The following is a 22225-nucleotide window of genomic DNA, read 5'->3' on the forward strand; positions in this document are numbered from 1 at the left end:
CACCCATGTTGTATGTCTCAGAACCTCTATATTTCTGTGCTGTAGCACTTACTTTTTATTTGCAGTTATTTTGTAAGTAACACTATTCTTTTGCACTTCTGGTTAGATGCTAATTGCATTTCATTTGGCTTTGTATCTGTACTCGGCACAATGACAATAAAGTTGAATCTAATCTAATCTAAAATCATGAGGGGAATAATTGGGATGGCCAGTGATTGTCTTTTTCACAGGGTTGGGGAGTTCAAAACTAGAGGGCATAAATATAAGACAAGAGTAGAGAAATTTAAAAGAGGCATGAGAGGTAACCTCTAACACAGAGAGTAATGAGTGGGTATAGTGAGTTGTGAAAGGAAATGGTCGAGGAAGGTACAAATGCAGCTTTTCAGAGGATTTTGGTTAGATATATGGATGGGTGGGACTTGGAATGTTATGGGCCAAATGTGGGCAAATGGGAGTAACAGAGAAGATGCTGCGGTCAGTATGGACCAGTTGGGCTGAACAGCCTATTTCCATACTTCATTGCTTGATAATTGCTCTCTTGGCATTGCCTTCACAACCAATGGACCATGCAGTCTGCTGCAGATCTCAGATGCTACGTCCCTGTGGAAGCAAACCCTATGACTACATAGCCTGTCATTCAATGGCTTCCTGAACATGTTAGCTAGATACAGCCCTCGGCCAGAGGCTTTCCTCCACCTCTTCCTTTTATATCTTCTGGCTAATAGTCCTACTCTGTCTCCACTTCCCTCCTCCCATGTTGACACCCAGTGGAATGATCACAAAATAAAGCTATTTGTTCCAGAAAATAAATATGGCTAATAATGTTACTTGAGAACTGCAATCTCAAGTCTGGTTGCATCTCTCTCCAGATGAGTAAATGCCATCCTCTACTTGGAGCTTAACTCCAAACCAATTGCTAACATGCTCTGCAGCACACTCAAAATGTAGGGGAGTTCTGGCTTCTTCCCCCTTCCTTTCCAGTCCTGTTGAAGGATCTCAGCCTGAAACGTCAGCTGCTACTACCTCTCTACGGATGATGCCTAACTTGTTGAGTATCCCCAGCATTTTGTCTCCGTGTTGCTCTGGATTTCCAGCGTCTGCAGAATCTCTTGGGTTTATGATTTGTAGATCCTGTGCAGGCCATGGTGAGAAGTGGGAAGCGCCTTGCGCTTCAGTGGTAAAGTCCCAATAAGTCTCCACCCTACGTTCTTAGCAAGACTGCTAGGACACAGTCAGCCAATACTGCGTCCAGAAAGGGTTGCCTGAAGATTGACACCTTTAACTGGCAACTATGCATACCTTAGCCCTGTTCTTTGTGAGTAGTCAGTAACTATGGGAAACTGGAAGAATGAACACTAGGCAGCCCAATTTTACGGCATGTTACTTCTGTGGAAGAACATTTTACTGCTGGATTTTAATTATTTTTATATATGGGCTGCCGGCGGTGGCAGTGGCGGTGGAGGTGGAAACGATAGGGTCTTTTAAGAAACTCCTGGATGGCTACATGGAACTTAGAAAAATAGAGGGCAATGGGTAAAGCCTAGGCAGTTCTGAGGTAGGGACATGTTCGGCACAGCTTTGTGGGCTGAAGTGTCTGTATTGTGCTGTAGGTTTTCTATGTTTCTATGTTTCTAACAATTCCAGGTTTAAACAAGTTCTATTTGAAGGTGCTGAAATATGGTTTTTAGAGAAATCTAACCCGCACTTGATGTTAATAAGGTAAATAAACTAATGGTGTAGTTATAGCATTTCAACTCATAAATTGAAAATCTTTTAAAGCATTAATTTTTTATTTCACCCTCTGCCAAGAAAGTGTAATACAAGCCTTAGGCTACAGTATTAAGCATTCCCTGCTTTATCCTTGTGTTGTGTTACCCTTGAACATCAATTCAACAAATCTTCATTTTGAAGACTTCTGTGATCTCTTTCATTACTTTTATATTTTACATGCCAGTTAAGTTTTAAACCAAGTCAACGATGAAGGTTGAAAGAGAGATTGTAGAAATTCACTCAACACTACAAAGGTAAACCATGACAGAAAATATAGCCAAACAGTGATAAAAAGTGCTAAGTGTTTTTAAAGAGTATGAGCATTATCAACGCAAGATGTTGAAGGTTAGAACGTTCTTTCAAACCACCAGCAAGCTTGGAATGATACCATTCAGAAGAGGCATTCTGACTCATCATGCTCTTTGGTCACGTGACCAAGAAATAGCCACTAATCCTATGCCCTGCTGTTTCCACATGGACAACTAATGTATTTTCTTCTGGCATTTATCAAATTGTCTTCTGAATGTTGTTTTTGAATATGAATGAATATTCAGTCAAGGTACTCCCATATTGGAATTGGTTTATTATTGACACACTTACCCAGGAAATGTGAGAAGCTTCTCTTGCATGCTGCTCATACAGATCAATTTATTATGCAATGCATTGAAGTGGAACAAGATAAATTGATAACAGAAGGCAGAATAAAGAAAAAATGTGGTACAGGTGGACAATAAGGTGCAAGACCAATATAACAAGGATATTCAATTGCTTCAAATTTACACCTTCTGGCTTTGAATTCATCTATCTGGACAAACAGATTATCCTTATTGATTCACTCCATCAAAACTTCTCCTGATTTTGAACTTGGCATTATGATATGATTCAACAGATAAAAAAATGGTTCATCATCATCATTATGTACCTTATCATATGATGTGGTCGATAATGGTCTTATCCTTGACCATGATTGTTTTTGACAAATTTTTCTACAGAAGTGGTTTGCCATTGCCTTCTTCTGGGCAGAGTCTTTACAAGACGGGAGACCCCAGCCATTATCAAAACACTTTAGAAATTGTCTGTCTGGAGTAAGTGGTCACATAACCAGGACTTGCGATATACACCAGCCGTTCATTTGACCATCTACCACCTGACCCCATGGCTTCACGTGACCCTGATCGGTAGGGGGTTGCTAAGCAGGTGCTACACCTTGCCCATGGGTGACCTGCAGGCTCACAGAAGGAAAAGCACCTTTCATCTCCTTCGGTAAAGATGCAATTCCACACCACAAAACCTGTAGAAGAAAGTAAGGCCCCAGACAGACGATATAAGCAAAACTTGCATTCCTTGTAGTGAGTGCTTCCAATATCATTTCACTTGTAACATGTCTCTGAAATGTAACGTGTAACACTTCCATTTGCCTTTCTTAGCTGTTTGATGCGGCAACATGTTTACTTCCTGCATCTCAAAGACCCTGCCCACTCGGATTCAACTTTTACCAAAATTTCACCAACCTAAAGCATATTCTTCCTTCCCATTCTTCCTCCCAAAGTACAATGTGATCCCTCTGTCACATTCTTAATGCACTTGCTTAGCCTGCATAAACCAGATGCTTCTGACATGACAGGATTAGAGGTCACGATTTGGTAAAGGCACAGAGGCCCAACAATTGGAGGTAGGAGTTGATGCATGAGATAGAAACAATGTTCATTTTCATAGAAACATAAGAAAATAACTGCAGGGCAAGTCACTAGGCCCTCAAGCCTGCCCCAACAGTCAATGTGAACAGGGTTCATCTCTTCTTTTGTGTCAGTTCTACATGTGCCCTTAATTCCCCAATCTTTCAAACGTATTATCTACTTTTTGTTAACTTGATCCAGTCTCCACAATTGCCTAGGCTAGAGAATCCCAGAGCTTCACCACCCCTTGCAAGAAGAACCCCATCTGCCTGGATTAATGGATCTGCACGAATCTCAGTGGGTGACAGTGCTTCAGTAAGATATCCTCACTGAAGTCTGGTAGCTCTCTTTTCAAGAGGTGCAAACGGATTGTGGGTGGTGGCAGCTGGCTCTAAGTAATGCTAGCCATTCACTGTTTGAGTCTTGTCGTCGGCAGACAGTATGGTTTGCACTTGCAGAAGTAAGAAGGCTGCAATAATTGGCAGGCTGCCTACTTTGGAGGCAGTATGTGGGTTAATCCTTGCACCTCCTTATTTTTTCCTATCCAAATTAGTATCTAATAACATCAAATTTTGCAATACAGGAGAAAGTTGATAATGTCCTTACAACAGTGCAATGAGGGTGTATTATAATTTCCTTGCAAAGTTGATGAAAAATTTGTACATTTTCAGGTTAAACTTGCTTTGAACACTGAATCCACAATTAAACCATTCTCAGTACAAATTTGTAAATACAATGTCATCAAGGGCGACTTTGCACAGACTATCAGACACGAGCTATAGGTCAGATTTTTCAATTTTTTCAACCTTTTCATTACATCTTGCTCCCGCTTCTTCATGTGGGAGTGACCCTCTGAAACTAATTAATGTAGATATCTGTTTATGCACCATTATACTTGCTACATTCTGACTAATGAAGTAGTAAAGATAAAATAAAGCCAGAAAGGAGTTCTACAGTGGGTTGCCAAGAACACGATAAATTATGGCTTTGTCCTTGAAGCCGGCTTTTCTCTGAGACTTTTCCACTCTGTTGTCAATCAAGCAGTGAAAGCCCAGTAAACCTTACAATGGTAGATCAGAATTTTCCTACCATATTGTTCAGTGACCAGTGATTTGCAAAACTAATGGGCATTTGTCACTGTTCTCGTCACGAACATGAGAGTAAATTTATCAGTCCCACAGTCACAGCTGGATGCTCTGCTTGAGTAGAGAGCGTCTGAGGAAAGTATCAGTTCATTTAATCTCCACATTACAGGTCACTCAGAGATTTATGGCAAGGAGGAGATATGGCTTGAGTTACACATCAACATTTTGTGCTGGGTGATTTTCATTGCTCCACTTTTGCCTGGGTCAAACTGCCAGCTCCCCATCAAGCTCTCTTTATGTATTAATGCTGTCAAAACAAATTAAACTCACTGCATCAGCTAAAGTTGATTCTCAATAAGGCAAGAGCTCTATTAATGACAAGATTTCTGTGACTACAAAGTCTGCTCCCTAAGCAGGAAAAGAGTCATATTCCTGAAGCAGATAAATTGTTTTGGAATTACTTTTTCTTTTTCCTCTTATTTAATTAAACCTTGCTTATTATTTCTTTCTCCTTATCTAATTTGACTTTAATTCACCCTCTCCCTCATTGACTGGTTGCTTTGTCTAACTGATTGCATTGCTTAAGGAGATGCACTGTTGCTTCTTTTCTTCACTGACCTTGCCATAGAAAGTCGTACTTCCAGCATTTTGCAGCTAAGATTATTTTTATTTACCACCATTCAGGGCCCCAGACAGTCCTTCCAGGTGAGGCAACACCTCACCTGTGAGTCTGTTGGAGTTGTCTGTTGCATCTGGTGCTCCCGGTGCAACCTCCTCTACATTGGCGAGACCCGACGCAGATTGGGGGACCGCTTCGTCGAGCACCTACACTCCGTCCGTCACAATAGACAGCACCTACCGGTTGCCACCCACTTCAACTCTGCCTCTCATTCCCACCTAGATATGTCCATACATGGCCTCCTCTACTGCCATGATGAGGCCAAACTCAGGTTGGAGCAGCAACACCTCATCTACCATCTGGGTAGCCTCCAGCCTGGTGGTATGAACATTGAATTCTCTAATTTCCGGTAATTCCCCCCCTCCCCCTTCCCCTATCCCAGGTCCCTCTCTGCCTCTCTCCCCTTTCAACTTTCTGCTTCTTTATCTCTACAGTTCTTTCATGCTTATCCCCTCCCCCTCCCCCTTTTATCTTTCCTTTGATTGGTTTTCCACCTGGCACCTCTAGGCCCTACCCCCTCCCCTATCTCTATTAAGGGGCTTCGGCCCTCTCTTCCCCCCCATTCCTGATGAAAGGTCTCGGCCCGAAACGTTGGCTACTCTTTTCTCACGGATGCTGCCTGACCTGCTGAGTTCTCCCAGCATTGTGTATGTGTTCTTTGATCCACAGCATCTGCAGTTGTATTTTTGTGTTATTATTTTTATTTACTGCATGTACACCAAAGCATACTAAGAATTGTGTCATTTGCATCAAATCAACTCAGCAAGGATTGCGCTGGGCAGCCTGTAAATGTGGCCATGCTTCCAGAGCCAACTTGACAGTGTAACACATCACCATAAGATGAAATGAATTGGGGAATGAGGTAGCCAGCACAACCAGCCACAAAATGGGCAGCTCTAGCAAATGCTGGGCAAAATTGGCAGCAGCATGACAACAACTTTGGCACCAGTTCCCTGACATGAATTCAGTTCAACTCCCCACTGGAACGAGGACTGAATGAGAGTACCCCATTGCGTTATATCCATAGTAATTGCTAGCACTCTGTTTTTTTTTAACGTGTCAAACTTGATGCAGATAGACTTGAAGCAGTAGGGAATTCCACTGTACAAAGGGCTCGTTGGCTGGCTGTGTGTTATTGACAATGTCGTGAAATGAAAAATTCAGCAAGTTCAGCTTCATTTACAGCACACTATCAACTCAGACTGGCCTTCCTGACATTCACTCTGACAGTGAATTTATGGGGGAGAATAAGCTTTATATTGCTTTATTGAAATCTAAACTGGACTTTAAACTCACCATGAACACAATCAAAAAGACAATCTTGCTTTTTAGGTTGACTTCTTTTTATGGCTAAAATGAGAGCTTTTGACATTCAAAATCTGACACTAAAACACATGTCCAATTCAACTCTTGAGCATCCAGTCACATTGTAATAGCCATGTTTCATTACAACAGGGAAGAGTTGGATATAAGCTAGTTTTATGAAGCAGAGAAGGAGAGGAGAGAACAAGCAGGATGGTCCATGATGAGGTTAATAATAGAATGCATTAAATAGACAGAAAAGGAAAACAAGATGGTAATGCAAAGGTATGGAAACACATTATTTACCTTAGGAGGAGTAAATAACTCATTATCTGAAACTAAAGAAGGAGTTGTGAAATTAAAATATTGAGCTGGAATTGTTCATCATCTGAAACTATGGAAGTCAACGTTGAGTTCGAAAGACTGATGTGTATGAAGCGAAAGAGAAAATTGGTAGCTGCTTGATTGTAGTGTTGCTCACAGAGCCTGGAGGTCAGGTCGCAAACCTTCCGTCACCAGTCGAAGTGACATCATCAGTGTGTTTCTGCCTAGAGGTTGTGTTTAGATTGGTCTGACTCATTCTGATCAGTTAGTTGTCGCACTGGCTGCTGGCCTCCGCTGGGTCTCGCCTAACCGAACAGCTGCGTGACCTTTGCCGGCCCACGTCTCTGGTTATCGGCCGTTGTAAGCTTTGATTCCTCCGCTGTCTGTGGCTCACCCCTAGGCCTCGCAGAAGTATAGGCTCAAAATGTGTATAGTCATAAATCCCTATCGCGTGAAGCTGTACTGGAACAGAGGGCTCAGCATGAGAATAGGATGATTCATGGTAATCATGAAACCATCAGCCTGTTATGTAAACCCATCTGGTATCCAAATATACTTCTGGGGAGAAAAAAATTCGTCATCCTTATCATCTTTACCCTTATCTGGAATCACCAAATATCGTAGATAGCTCCTTCTGAAAAGAAGAGGTAATAGGTAGTTGAGGAAGCACAATAAATGCTGGACTAGCCAGTGATGCCTCCACCTCATGAGCAAGTACATTGAGGAAGTCCCAACCCACTGCCTGTGAATAGTAACGAGTGTTTAGAACAGAGGCCATGGAACACAGAAGAGTACAGTGCAGAAATAGGCCCTTTGGCCTGCATTGTCTATGTCTAACATAATACCAAATTAAATAAATCCTTTCTGCCTGCAAATAATCCTTATCTCTCTATCCCCTGCATGTTCTTAAGCCAGTTTCAAACCCCTTGCATGCCATTATTGCACCAGCTTCCACTATCAGTCTTGTCCACATGTTACAAGCTCCTGACACTCTCTGTGTAAAAAAAAACTTGCTCCACACATCCCATTTAAACTTCCCCTCTCTTAACCTAGAGCTATGCCCTCTGGTGTTTGACATCTCTACTTTGGAAAAAAAAGATAGGCTAGCTACCCTATCCATTCTTCTTATAATCTTATAAATTTTTATCAGGTCTTCTGTCAGTCTCTGACACTCCATAAGAAACAATCCTAGTTTGTCCAATTTTTCTTTGTAGCTATTTCAGGCAACATACTGGTAAACCTCCTCTTTGCCCTCTCCAAGGTCGCCACATCCTTCCTGTTGTGGGACAAACAGAACAGCATGCAATATTCCAAATGCAGCCTTATCAAAGTTCAACACAAGTGTGACGTGATTTCCTGACTTTCATACTGTACACCCCTAGTGAGGAAGGCAATCTTGTCAATTGCCTTCTATACCACAATATTGTGTTGGCACATGGCCAAGTGGTTAAGGCATTCGTCTAATGATCTGAAGGTTGTTAGTTCGAGCCTTGGCTGAGGCTGCGTGTGTTTCCTTGAGCAAGGCACTTAACCACATGTTGCTCTGCGATGACACCAGTGCCAAGCTATATGGGTCCTAATGCCCTTCCCTTGGACAACCTCGGTGGCGTGGAGAGGGGAGACTTGCAGCTTGGGCAGCTGCCGGTCTTCCATTAAAAAAACCCTGCCCAGGCTTGTGCCCTAGAAACTTTCTAAGTCTCAAATCCATGGTCTTTTGAGACTAACGGAGGCCTACACACACACACACACACACACACACACACACACACACACACACACACACACACACACACACACACACACACACACACACACACACACACACACACACACACACACACACATACCACAATATCTATTTGTGTTGCTGCTTCTATTTGTGTTGCTGCCTTCAGGGAGGTATGGACTTGGACCCCAAGATAACTTCTATACATAAATGCTGTTAATGATACTGTTGTTAACTGCACATTTCAATGAACTAGGGCCATTTTTATTACATCTATTTTGTCCAACAACATTGTGCACATCTGTTTTTTCTTTGTCTTGATGCTCCTGATCTTTTACTGTGTCACAGGCTTGAGAAAATAAATTTGATACCTTGGTATTGCTAATGCCATGATCTTAATGAGGCACCAAACCATTATTACTTCAGATGATGACAACTGCGAACACTGTTCAGCATTCTGGGATATTTAGAGCCTTGGTTAAACCTTCCGTGAGAGTTACTGGATTTCCCCCTTTGTCTATGTGGATTGGGAGTTCTGCAAGTGCATGATACCTGCTCTGCCTCTTTACTACATAGATTTAAGGAAGAGACCTCCAAGAGGACCACAAGAGAATTGGAAGCTTCCATGCCTCAATGACCCGGAGAACTATGTTGGCTGGAATCAGAGCCTTATGCTTTGGTTCTTGGTCGGGTAACCCAGGCTGAACAGGTCAAAGGGTAGAGGCCAGACTAAGAGAGATTTAGTGGTTCTCCAGGTCCAGGGGTTTAACTCAAGGCTAGCAACTCTGACTGATAAAACAGTATTTTTACATAAACAGCAATGAAGTAACCTTCTACATCTGAGTGTGACAGCATTCCCGAGTCGCCACCTGGAACTTGCATGACTGACATTAGTGGAAACTGAGTTACAGACATGATGAAGGAACTCCGGAACACCACCAGAGATGGAGGACCTTCATTGCTGCCCTAAATGCCAGCTGCATAATGGGCGGTAAGTAAGTTAAGGAAACAAGACATAGAATGCCCATTTATTTTAAACCAATAGTACCAACAGTAAAGTTGAAGTATAAAAGCTATTAGAACCCATTCTGTTGCAAGGAATGGGCAAACCCAAACTCAGGACACTGGCACGGAGATAGAGTCAGGATGCAGACGAGGACGTGAACATGGCTGGAGCTGAAGGGCAAACAGGAGGGTGAACAGAAAGGCAGGAGGCAGGCAAAACTTAACTTGACATGGGGCGTTAACGGCAAACAGGGGACAGGTGGCTGTTAATTCTTATCTTGACACAGAGCGATGCTGGAGCTAACTAGCAAACAGGAAAGGTAAATGGCAGACAATACTTACCTTGTCACGGAGAGACAGAGTTTCACAGGTAAGCCTTGGTAATGAGGTAAAACTTAGGATACAGAATCCTAAGCGGCCGGGAATGTGAGTTACCACACTGGCTAAAACAATGATCTGGCCGTGAGCGGACGCAGCCGGTAAAGTTATGCTGCAGGTGTAAATGAGAATCCGGTGTGCTGTAATCAAAGGGAATAGGAGAATCTGGGGAATTAATGGTCAGGACCGTGACAATACCCTCCCCCCTCAACGGGAGCCTCCAGGTGAACCACCAGTCTTGCCTGGATTGTCGAGATGGAAATCTTGGATGAGGGAAGGGTCTAAGATGAAGGAGCAGGGGATCCAGCTGTGCTCCGCAGGACCGTATCCCTTCCAATCGACGAGGTACTGGAAACCCCTGTCTCGGCAGTGCACATCCGGTAGTTGCCGGACTGTGTAAGCTGGGCTGAGCTTCTTGGATAGAGTCTTGAGGGGGATGTGTCTTGAAGAGAAGCAAACCTTCTAACCGGCTGATAGTTGGGTGCTGGAATCCGGCGGCGATCGGCGATTCTCCAGTTGTGGTCAGCGGAGCAGAGCAGGGCCGAGCGAGCATCATTCCAGATCTTGCGGCACTGGCGGTGATGGGCCTGAACTGAAGGCACAGCGATGTCGTCTTCATGGGCAGGAAACAGAGGGGGTTGATAGAGAGCACTCGAAAGGAGACATACCGGTGGCGGCGCTGACCAGGGAGTTGTGGGCATTCTCAACCCAAGTGAGATGGGTGCTCCAGGATGACAGGTTATTGGCGGAAATGTAGCGTAGTGCTGCTTCCAAATCCTGATTTGCTCGCCCTGTTTGACCATTAGCCTGTGGGTGAAAACCAGAAGGCAGACTTACTGAAGCTCCAAGGGCTTGACAGAAGGATTTCCAGACCCAATCAGAAACAATGTCAGAGGGAATTCCATGAAGCTGGAAGACGTGTTGGATGGCTGTTTCACGGGCTGTAGGGAGTTTGGGAAGGGCTATGAAGTGCACGGCTTTGGAAAAGCGGTTCACCACAGTGATTACAGTTGTGTTACCATGTGAAAGGGGTAGTCCAGTGATGAAATCCAGAGCAATGTGGGACGAAGGGTGGCCAGGGACAGGTAGGGGATGAAGCAGCCCAGCTGGTGGCCAATGGGAGGCTTTTCTGTGGGCAAACACAGTACAGGCGGAGACGAAGGAAAAAGTGTCAGCATCCATGATGGGCCATTAGAAATGTCGCTTCAAAAGGGACAGAGTTCAATTGATTCCGGGATGGCAGATGAACCGGGGAGTATGCCCCCACTGAAGAACCTGAGAACGGACAGAGTCAGGCACGAAGAGGCAATTATGGGGGTCCATCGCCTGGGTCAGGTTGAGTCCGTTGGGCCTCTTTAACTATGGACTCAATCTCCCAGGTGAGGGCAGCCGGAACACAGGGTGGTGGAAGGGTGGTATCAGGATTGGAAAGGTCCTCCTCGGAGATGTAATGGCGAGAGGGAGCATCTGGCTTCATGTTCTTGGAACAGGACGGTAGGTGAGGGTGAAATTGAAGTGACCGAAAAACAGTGCCCAACAGGCTTGGCGGGAGTTAAAGCGTTTAGCTGTCTGGATGTATGCCAGGTTCTTATGGTCTGTCCAGACTATGAATGGGTGTTCTACTCCCTCCAGCTAGTGCCTCCACTCCTCCAAGGCGAGTTTATTGACCAGCAACTCCCGATTCCCAACGTCGTAATTCCGTTTGGTGGGGAATAGATGGTGGGAGAAGAAGGCGCAGGGGTGGAGCTTTTGGTTTGGGATGGAGCATTGAGAGAGGACCCCTCCCACCCCAGAGTCGGAGGCGTCTACTTCCACAACAAACTGGCGAGAGGGGACAGGTTGGACCAAGATGGGAGCTGAGGTGAAATGCCCCTTCAGCTCTGAGAAGGCTGAGTCCACTTTGGGGGTCCAGTGGAAGGGGGTCGCAGGAGAGGTGAGCTGAGTAAGGGGCGCTGCCACCCGGCTGTAGTCCCTAATGAAGCGATGGTAGAAATTGGTGAACCCCAGAAAACTGGAGTTGCTTAAGCGTCATGGGTTTGGGCCACTCTGCCAGGATCTGCCCTCACCTGCTCACTCTCAATGATGTACCCCAGGAAACTGATGTAATGGGCATGGAATTTGCACTTCTCAGCCTTAACAAATAGCTTGTTCTCTAGAAATCTCTGAAGAACCTGGCGGACATGGTGAGTGTGATCCTGGAGATTACGGGAGAAGATTAGGATATCGTCCAGTTAAACAAAAACAAAAGGGTTAATAAAGCTGCATGTGTTCCTCTCCTAGGGTGGTAGAAGTGGCAGGTCTGGGAGGTACTCGGGGTGCAGAAGGAGGAGAGAGGCTTGTTCTGGTGGGAGGCAGTAATGAGTGCCGTGAAATGGCCAAAGGTGCTGGATAGCCAGTTCTGTCTCTAGTTTTAAAGTGACATCCTTCTATTATGATGCTGTGCTTTCAGATTTTCAACCTCCTGTTAATGGAAGCATTCCCTCCACATCCATTCTATCCAGGCTTTTCAGTATTCTGTAGGTTTCAATGAGAGCAATCCTTATCCATTGAGTACAGGCCTAGAGCCATCAAACCCTCCATATATATGTTAAGCATTTCAGTCCTGGGATTATTCTTGTGAACCTCACTCTGTTGTGCTTGTCACTGAGGGAGTGTGCAGAGCACACCAGGACACCAGCGTGCAGGGTACTCAACCGAACTTTGCTGCTAACCCAGCTTCTACAGCATGTGAGCTCATCTCATATGGGAGTGGCTAACTAAGGGACATAGGAATAACACTGTTATTTACCACAATGCACTCCAGGATCAACACATCTATAGTTAAGATCCAAGAGAACGACTTATCTCAGTGGAAAACTTAGTTAATGACAGCACATTAGTGTAGATAAAGGCCCCCTAGCAAGAGTGGTCCTTTAAAGTTAGATGAAATTCATAATAGCATGATGAATGTGAAACAAGCTAAACATGAACAAGATTTGTTTCTGACGGGAAGGTCAAAGGCTTAAAGCTGTTCATAATTTACAAAACTGGTAAACAATGCAAAGGAATCATATTGACAGATGTGCTGTCATTGTAAAATACCATGTTTTACATGAAATTGTTTCTTTGCATGAAACATTCTCTTCATGATTCTTGTATTTAACCTGCCATTGGTTACAATGAAATTAGCAGGGAAAAAAACAGCTGGAAAGCTATTTCATTCATCCGATGTTTTTCTCTACGGCTTTCAAAGTGTCAGGCAACTTAAGTAATTCTAATTTCAGGATCATAGTCACATTTGCCCTTTAAATTACAACAGTTTAACTGCTGGGCCAAATTGGAAAGGATGGGTATGGGTCGAATCGTGACAGCGGGGTCCAGGCACCAGTGGGGTCCGAAAGCAAAAGGAATAACCCAAGGTTTGGATGATTTAAGTAGTGCACCAGGCCAGATCGAAAGGGTCAGGGTGTTGGGGCTGGAGGTGAGAGACGGGCTGGCTCAGCTCGTTGTTCCGTGATGTTTACTCTGCTCTGCGCTAAACTGAGGCTGTGACCTGCTCTGGCAGCAGTAAAGCCTGGCTTCGCATCTGTAGTCCTGTGACATTTACTAGGCTCTACAATGAACTGAGGCTATGGTCCATGCCAGCTGCAGTAATCCCTGACTTCATGTCTTTTGTAAAAACTCCAGTTCTGAATGCTATTTATTTACTTTTATTGTTTGCATGATTTTTTTTTCTCTCCCTCTTTGCACATTGAGTGTTTGATGCTCTCTTTTAAATGGGGTCTTTTGGGGTTTCTTTCTTTTGTCTCTGTAAGGAGACAACTCTCAAGATTGTATAGTACATACATACTTTGACCAATAGTAATGATAGTAGTTGTAATCCTACTCCAATTGTGAAAACAAGGCAGGTGGCTGACATTGTCCAAGATACTTAACAACCTGGGAGATGCTGGGAGCAGATGTTCCCAGGTGAATGAAGAAAACTCACTGTTTGCTGAGTCCAGAAGGCATAATCAGGAGGTGAACGTGATTTTTACTTGGTGAAAGAAGCAGGAAGCCTCATTAAGATTTGATGCAGTGTTTTAGCCTGAAAGGTTCTTCAACAGATACTGCTCAATCCATTGATTTCCTCCAGCAGATATTTGCGCCAGGTTCCAGCATCCCCAGTCTCTTGTGTCTCACTAAGCTTCTCACTGAACGAAGGCACTAGGAAAAGATCATGGCCAGAAAAACTCCCAAAAGGATTTTATTTTTATAATCCTTTGTGTGATTGAGTCAGACCTGGAAGGTCAATGGCAGCAGATCCTATAACTCTGAGGCACTTGGCTTTCTGCTACATATGGTGATCATGAAGTCAGTTGAGCTGAGCTGAAATGAGTTAAAATACCTCAGCCCTTGCATTGAGTGAGAAAGTGAGAAAATTTCAAACACAGGCCTTAAGCAGGCCACCTAAAACTAAAGGTAAAATGAAACTGGATCTCTTGGATGACCAAATATTGCCATCAAATTTCTGTCAATCATGAAAGGAGCTTAACACAAGAACTAGAGCAGCTTTAGAGAATAATTTTTTTGACACAGACTCGGGGTTCTGGACTAGAAATTCAAACATGCTGTGAAATTTCAACATAAATAGCTTTCTCTTAGAAAGTCAACAGGTATTTCATTCTGGGTTCTCTTGCTGATAACTTTCAGTGCACCAGAAGGCCTCCTCAATAGCTGAATTGATTCCCCCTTGTCAGATGTTGCCCTACCACACCATTACAAAGCAAATACTAGAAAACAGATACCCCATGTTCCTCAGAAATAGGTTCTAGAGTGTTTGGAGGGCTGTTGCAGTAAGACAGATGACTACAGGGAGAAGTTCAATGCCATTGGCACAGATTGCAATGAGGCCCTTTGGAGTAAATTTCGACCAGCAGTTTTGGGGGACTGGGCATTGACAGGATCGTAATGGGGACGTTGGATTTCTGAGACTGGAGCGTTTGATTGAGGGGTTAGTGAAAAAGTCTAGGCTTTTAAGTTAAAAGACACTACTTGTCGTCATCTTCATGAGCTAGTCTCCACTGTACCCTTAAAAATACAATGAAACAGGACTGAGATGGGTTGGACACCACAGTACAGAAAAAGATTACTTCAAATGTGATTGTGCTAGATACCCAGAGGACACGCATATATTGTTTGATTAAGCATTCTTTGTTGGATTGTCTAATTTATTATGGTTTACATGTAAAAGGTACGTGAACGACATATGTGATTACAACACCACAACATAAATGTGCGCACTTCACTAAAGTAAAACAAAGTAGATATTCATCCCCCATGTAGACATCCTCCTGTGTTTTTCTTTTGAGGAATATTTGGAGTTACAAAACATGAAAGTGGTGACAAGGTAGTTTGAAAATGAACCTGAGATGACTACCGAACTGTTGAAGCGCAGCACCTTATTTCTTTGCAAGGGGAGTGAGAAATGTTCAAGTTAAAAACAAAAAGTGCAGCACATATTTCTTTATAAGGGGAGATAATTGTTTGAGTTTAAAAAAAGGCAGAAAATAGGTGAAATAAACAGTGAGTAGTACCATGTGATAATTAATAATAAATGAAAGAACAGAAATGGCTGGCTACATTAGAATGATAGATGCACTTGATTGCACAATAGATAACTGGGGATGTACACTAAAGGAATTGTGCAGCATTTTAAAGAAAAAGGAATATCTGAGAGTAATTAGTGGAAAAGCAGAGTTTGCTTAGTAGTTTAACTGCACCAACCAAACCAGCCAAAATGTGCTTTGCTGATATTGTGCAAGTAATGTAGTGACATTTAGAACCAAATCACTGTTGTTTGCAGAATGCTTTAGGTTTAATAAGTGGAATCAAAAGGAAGTGGAGTCCATTTCAGCTTACACGGCTGAATTGAAGAAATAGTCTTTATCTGTGAAAAAAAAGTGGATTTAATGGTTTCCCGTGTATATGATGCATAAACTCTTCTCGGGCTTCTAACCAGGTCCAGGTTTCAATTTTAACTGGAGTTCCAACGAAAAACTCCACCATCTTCATCAGGGATGAAGCCAAGGCATGTCTAGATTGGTGGTATATATACTCAACTCCTGTTTGTTTGATTGATTGAATTGAATTGGTTGAATTTGGTTTATTGTCATTTAGAAACCACAACTGCAATGCAGGTAAAAAATGAAACAATATTACTCCAGAATGATATCACAAAAGCACACGACAAGGCAGACTACACCAGAAAATCCCCAAATCCAGAGTCCGGAGAGGCTGCTGTGTATTAATATCATGCTATCATCTTAGTGCATTCCCCAAAAAGGAGCTCCAAAACCACCAGACAAAACAAGATTACCCAGACACACCAAGTCAGGAGCCCAAATCTACCATCCAACAAGCCAAAAACTAAAGCTACGAGATCTACACAAAACCACATAGTTACAACAGTGCAAACAATACCATGATTAAAAAAAAACAGAACATAGGCACAGTAAAAATAGTCCAAAGATATTAAAAGACTATAAGTGCGGAAGAAACCACCACACAGTTTCCACAAGTCCTCAGGGTCCCGATCCCTCCTGATTAGTTACTTGCAAACCAGTCAGGTTTCTGCTATCCCACCTTGTTTAAAATCATTATTCCAGTTCTTACTTAGAATGAGATCTTCATCTTTGTTTAAATTCTTATTCTCAAAGACAATCTCTGTTTTCACTGATGAAGATGGCAGAATTTGTCATCGAAACATCGGATGAAATTAACACTTAGACCTGGCCAGAAGCCTGAGATGGGTTTATTGTGAACAAAATTACAATGTCTGAACAGAAACTGGCTGGCCAAACAATTTGTGTTAGCTCCGAGGCAGAGGTTCATAGACACCAGTTTTTCCTTTAAGACTTGCAGAAAATATAACAAAGAAGGAAACATTTAAAGATAATGACAGGGACTCAAAAATAAATGGACTTCACAGGAAAGACGAAAAGATAAAGATTCAAGTTGTCGTTTCAAAAAGAGCACTAATCAAAATATGATAATGCTGAAAGTGACCTAGAACTTAGTAACCTTGAGATTTATTATATAAAAACTAGAAGAGACAAGCAATATGGCTTACACCAAAAGTGAACAACAAGTTAATTAAAATGGAAATGGACATTGACTTGACTGTTTCAGTCATTCTCCAAAATGAGTTTGAATGGCAGTTCAAAGATAGTCAACTGAAGCCTGCAGATAGCCAACTAAGAGCTTAAACTGGAGAAAATATAACTCCTGTGAGAATGACATTCGTAACAAAGAAAGACAACAACGAACAAACCACATTTGACTTGTATGTGGTAAAAACTGGAGTGCCAGCATTGTGGGGTCATGTTTGGCTCGCACATTATGATCCACATCATCCAGTGAAGATAGCCTGTAATGCCTCACCTCATGATATAGTTGCAGTCATGTCACATTTTATGAGTAATGGAAGTGATGGAATAGCCTTTGCATCACATTTCCTTAGTGCTGCAGAGAAGAATTATGCAGAGGTTGACAGATATGTCGTGAGTACGGTTTGGGGTGTCAAACGTTTCAACCAGTACCTGTACGGGACAGAGTTTACTCTCATTACTGATTATCAATGTCCAGTGTCCATTTTCAATCCACGAAAGGGTGTCTCACTAATAGCAGCACCAGGAATGTAGAGATGGCTCTGTTTCTTGGAGGACACAATTATAAGCTCAATTTCAAAGGGACAACTAGTTATGAAAATGCTGATGGATTGTCCCTTTTACCCTTGAGAAAGGAAATAACAAAAATTTACAAAAGAGGTAACTCATCTTGATGTATTCTCCTGAATGCAAACTAAAAGTCTCCCTATACTAGCAGAGATGAAACAAAGGAAAACCAGAGAAGAGCCTACACTGTCTCAGGTCTGCTGACAACCCAAAATGACTGGAATGTGCAGTGGAAATTCCAGCTCCCTCATTTTCACAAGTGCCAGGATGAGCTTGCCCTGATGGGGGTAGCTTTACGTGGGGATTGAGTGTTGTTGTACCATCCATTCTGGGAGCTAGAGTGTTGGAGGACCTAAATCTTGGCCATCTAGGTGTGGTCAAGATGTAAGCATTAGCTTGAAGCTTTGTCTGATGGTCTGGGATAGGTCAGCAGATCGAACAGCTTGCCATGCACTGCTTGAGGTGCCAACGCGTCCAGAACCACTTCCTAAAGTCCTAGAGTCAACTCCTGCGACCAACATGGAGAAGGTCCCAAAACCTGAGATTGCTTCACAGCCACAAATCTCACCTGTCAAGCAGAGAGACCCCTTTTGTCAGGAAAGACGTTGTCCCACAAGAGTAAGAAATCCTCCACAGCAATTAAATCTTTAGGACTGAATGGTGCAATTTGAAGTTTACTATGCTCTGGTGCTCTGGATGTCAATATATTAGTTGTATTATATAGTATACTGTGTGTATATCATATTTATATGACTAAAACAATGTATTGCACAGTTGAGTAAAGTTACATTGTATATAGAATTGAAGTTTTAAGCTGGAAAGTATGTTGTGTATTTAAAGTGTCAGTATTATTTGAATAATATTGTAAATACAGTATATTGTTCGATGAAACATTCTTTGTTTACATACTTTATTATATGTCAGAAGTATGTGAATGGCTTACTTTATTACACCACCACGTCATAGCGTGCAAACCTCACTAAGGTAAAACAAAGTGGACACTCATTTCCCGGCTTCCATGTTTCTCTTTTGAATCGTTTTTGGAGTTGCAAAGTATAACCGGCTGGGTGACTTTTAAGTTAAAGGACACTAAATGTAGTTATCTTCAAGGGGGAGCCTCCACTGCCACTTACAATGAAACAGAGCCGAGATGGGTTGGACACCACTGTGTAGAGAAAGGAGCCTTCAAATGTGATTGTGCCACATACACAGAGGACATGCTGTAAAATTGCAATCTTTGGAATTTATGCAATATATCGTTGATATTCTTTAATGAAAATCTTTTCATTAAATCCAACGCAGTGGCACAGATGTCATTTCTAGGCTTGAAGCACACAGTGATAATGAGTTAGAATCTCAAGAGAATGAAGCATCACATTGTGGTCTTTCAGTGCCATTGCAGGCCTTGACACACAAGATCAGTGTCGAGTCAAACTTGGAATCATGACACAGCCGCATACAAGTTTCACTATGAATCCACCAGTATTGTGCTGATAGTTTCAAACGGAACTGAATAAAAGTGCCATATACATAATTTTCAACTGCTCAAACCTTTTAATCAAATTGTTAAATTAACTAACTTTACAGAGACAAAGATGCAACATGTTATAAAGCCTTCAAACATAGAAACAGACTCTTCAGCCTCCCTCATTCATTGCAACTGACAAACATCCAACAAATCCCATTTTCTCCCTAGCATTTCCATCCTTTTTCCCACCCCATCACAACTCACTCCATTCCCCACCCCCCGCCTACCCCGCCAATTTTCCTGCCACCTACCCAAACCAGGGCCAATTTAAAATAGCCAAAAAATACATCTTTGGCAAGTGGGAAGAAACTTCAGCGGTGACGGTGGGGAGCCCACACATGGTTAAAAGGAAAGCTTGCAAACTCCATACAGACAGCAGCCTCGGTCAGGATTGAACCTGGGTTACCCAAGCTCTGAGGCAGCAGCACTAGTGCTGCATTTCCTTGCAATAATAAATGCTTCCAGCTGCAGTAAAGAAATATTTCCACGTATTCAACAGAGAGTGACTAGAATTGAACAGCTCGTAGTCTGAGCCCTGAAGCTGTGCAAAACCTTATCACCAATATTTTCTCACAGTAATTGCAGACAAATTCCAATTTGGTCTGGAAACAAATCTACAGGCATCAATCCTGCATGAGTCAGTAGTGAAAGGACTAGCTCCCAATACCATTGTAGACTCTGAACAGCAAGTCATTACCCCAGCTGCAGGGATTCAACTCAGCGTAACTCACCACAGAAATGACGCTCTGCTCAATCGGAGTGTACAGGTAATGGGACATGAAGATTTACATGGATTCAACGTTTGCTCGCTGCTATCAGACAAGTAAAAGCATGAAATATGACAGAGGCTATTAGCCCACACCAAGCCACCAAAATACATCCAGCTCCATAAACTCTCTACAGTGGAGCCATCCTACAATACGAAGAGAGCCTGTGCCATGTTGGCCCTATAAGTTGAAAAGCATATGTATCAGAGTCTGAAGCTAACACACCTATTAAAAACTTCAATTTTATGTTTGTTAAAAAACAAGTTTTTCATTCACAAATGCTTAGAGTGTGGTATATTAAAGAAGATATAAGACCATAAGATATAGGAGCAGAATTAGGCCTCTTGGGCCATTGAGTTTGCTCCACCACTTCATCATGGCTGATCCACTTCTCTCTGAACCATAATCTCCTACCTTCTCGCCAGATCCCTTCATGCCCTGGCTAATTAAGAATTCTTCAACCTCTGCCTTAAATATACCTAATGATTTGATCTCCCCAGCTTGCCTGTGGCAATAAATTCCACAGCTTCACCACTCTGTGGCTAAAGCAATTCCTCCTGATCTCCATTCTCAAAGGACGTCCCTTTATTTTGAGGCTGTGTCCTTTGGTCTTAGACTTCCCCATTATAGAAGACATCCTCCCTAAATCCACTCTATCAAGGCCTTTCAACATTCAATAGATTTCAGTGAAGTCACCCCTCATTCTTCTGAATTCCAATGAGTACTGGAAGATATATGTTTTGCTTTCTCATATACCGTCATTACCAATCAAATAGAACTTCCACAAAAATAGGAAAATTCAGGGAAAATAGAAACAAACTTATCAACTATATCTTTGAACATAACTGTAGATTTAAGTCCATCAAGACTTGTGACTTGGCAGCATGAGTTGCTAAGTCCCATTGCCCTGGTAAGCGGAATTTTCACAAGTTCCTTACTCTCTTCCAAATCCAATTTACAGCTATTTCTGGCATGTTACTTTTATTCCCAATCATGAAGACAAATGCAAGATAATTGTTTAAATCATCTGCCATCTTATTTTCCATTAAGTCTCCAGACTCACATTCCAGAGAACAAATACTCATCCTCTTAAATCTTTTTAAACATCTAATTATTCTCTTATTACTGTTTTATATTTTATCTAGCTTTATTCCATTCCTTTTTTTCCTGTTCTTTTTTGACCTGTTGGCTATTCTTTGCTCCTTAAAAATGTTGTATGGAACACTGATCTGCTAGCTCTCTTTTGTAATTATGTACTTTTTCTTTAAATTTAGTACCATGTTTATCTTTTTTGTTAAGCATGGATGATGAATCATCCCCTTCATCTTTTTCCACTTCCAATCCACCGCTTATAATACCATAAAACCATAAGAAATAGAAGAATTAGGGCATTTGGCCCATCGAGTCTGCTCTACCTTTTCATCCCAGCTGATCCAATTTCCCTCCCAGTCCCAATCTCCTGCCTTCTCCCCGTTTCCATTCAAGCCATGACATGTCAAGAATCTATTAACTTCTAACTTAAATATACATAAAGGCTTAGCCTCCTCAGCTGCTGTGGCAACAAATTCCACAGATTCACCACTCTCTGGCTAAAGAAATTCCTCTTCATCTTCATTCTAAAAAGGTGCCTCTCTAGTCTGAGGCTGTGTCCTCTGGACTTCGACCCTTCCAACTCTATCGAGGCCTTTCACCATTCAATCGGTTTCAATGAGGTCACCCTCATTCTTCGGAATTCTAGTGAATACCAACCCAGAATCATCAAACACTCTTCACGTGACAAGCCATTCACTCCTGGAATCATTCTTGTGAATCTCCTTTGAACCCTCTCCAGTTTCAACACATCCTTTCTAAGATAAGAGGCCCAAACCTGCTCACAGTACTCCAAGTGAGGTCTCACCACTGCTTTATAAAGCCACAACATTCCAACCTTGCTTTTATATTCCAGTCCTCTTGAAATGAATGCTCACATCGCATTTGCTTTCCTCACCACAGACTCAACTGCAAATTAACCTTAAGGGAATCCTGCTCAAGTCCCTCTGCGCCTAGGATTTTTGAATTTTGTCTCCAATTAGAAAATGGTCTACTCTTTTATTTCTTCCACCTAGTGTGTGACCATACACTTCCTGCCCTGTATTCCATCTGCCACTTCCTAATCCATCTAAGTCCTTCGGTAGCTCTCTACTTCCTTAAAACTACCTGCCCCTCCATCTATATTTGTATTGTCTGCAAAGTTTACAACAAAGCCATCACTTCCATCATGCAAATCATTGACATATAACGTAAAAAGAAGT

This window comes from Hypanus sabinus, chromosome 13 (genome assembly GCF_030144855.1).
Source record: "Hypanus sabinus isolate sHypSab1 chromosome 13, sHypSab1.hap1, whole genome shotgun sequence".
NCBI classification, from domain to species: domain Eukaryota; kingdom Metazoa; phylum Chordata; class Chondrichthyes; order Myliobatiformes; family Dasyatidae; genus Hypanus; species Hypanus sabinus.